General features: G+C 44.8%; 1 protein-coding gene across 5 annotated transcripts in view; it reads right to left on the bottom strand.

Moving 5' to 3' along the window:
• Nucleotides 1-920, bottom strand: part of FGGY (FGGY carbohydrate kinase domain containing) — a 417,013-nt gene that overhangs the window by 58,229 nt on the left and 357,864 nt on the right. The gene's annotated exons all lie outside the window — the stretch shown is intronic.

Here is a 920-nt window from a genome sequence, read left to right as displayed (position 1 = left end):
GGAGATGCCCAAACTCTGAAGGCAGAGCTGGCTAAGGAGGCTGAGAAATGACAATGACTCGCCAGCAGTTCAAGAAATAACTAATATTATTAACTGTTGTCACACACTACCTACGACAAGCTCCTGCACTGCCTTGTTGAAGTTGCCTTTTTGAAATGCATGAGCGTTCTGTGAATGTGTGTAAAGTGAGGACAACAGTAGCTTCTGTGCTGTGGTAGTGTGGTGATCAAATGAGTTAATCAGTGTCATGTGATGAGAACAGTGCTGGCACACAAAAAGCATCAATAATAGTGAGACCCCATCTAAAGAAAGATAAGAAAAATTAGCTGGGCCTGGTGGGATTTGCCCATAGTCTTAGTGACTCAGGAGGCAGAGGCAGGAGAACTGCCTGAACGTAGGAGTTGGTGGTGACAGTGAGCTATGATCATGCTGTGATACCCCGGCCTGGGCAACGTGGCAAGAGCCTGTCTCTAAAAGAAGAAAATGTGTGTGTGTGTGTGTGTATGTGTGTGTATTATATATAAAAATAATTTTAAAAGCATCGATAAATGTTGCCTATAATCATTATCATCAACATGATCAGAGAGATATGACAGTTGATACCTGTCAATAAGAATTATATGGGTTGTTCTTTCTCTTTCTCTTCTCCCCTCCCTCCCTTCCTTCATCTTTTTGCTTTATTGCCCTGGCTAGAGTGCAATGGTGTTGTCACAGCTCACAGCAACCTCAAACTCCTGGGCTCAGTTGATCTCCCTGCCTCAGTCTCCTGAGTAGCTGGGATTACAGGCATGGGCCACCATGCCTGACTAATTTTTCTATTTTTCATCGTCATGGGGTCTCCCTCTTGCTCAGGCTAGTCTCAAACTTCTGAGCTTGAGGGATCCTCCTGCCTCAGCCTCCTGCAGTGCTAGGATTACAAG

Source organism: Otolemur garnettii, unplaced genomic scaffold (genome assembly GCF_000181295.1).
Source record: "Otolemur garnettii isolate 467f Iridium unplaced genomic scaffold, OtoGar3 scaffold00066, whole genome shotgun sequence".
Lineage (NCBI taxonomy): Eukaryota > Metazoa > Chordata > Mammalia > Primates > Galagidae > Otolemur > Otolemur garnettii.
Note: the sequence above shows the minus strand (reverse complement) of the source record. Positions and strands in the feature narration are given on the sequence as shown.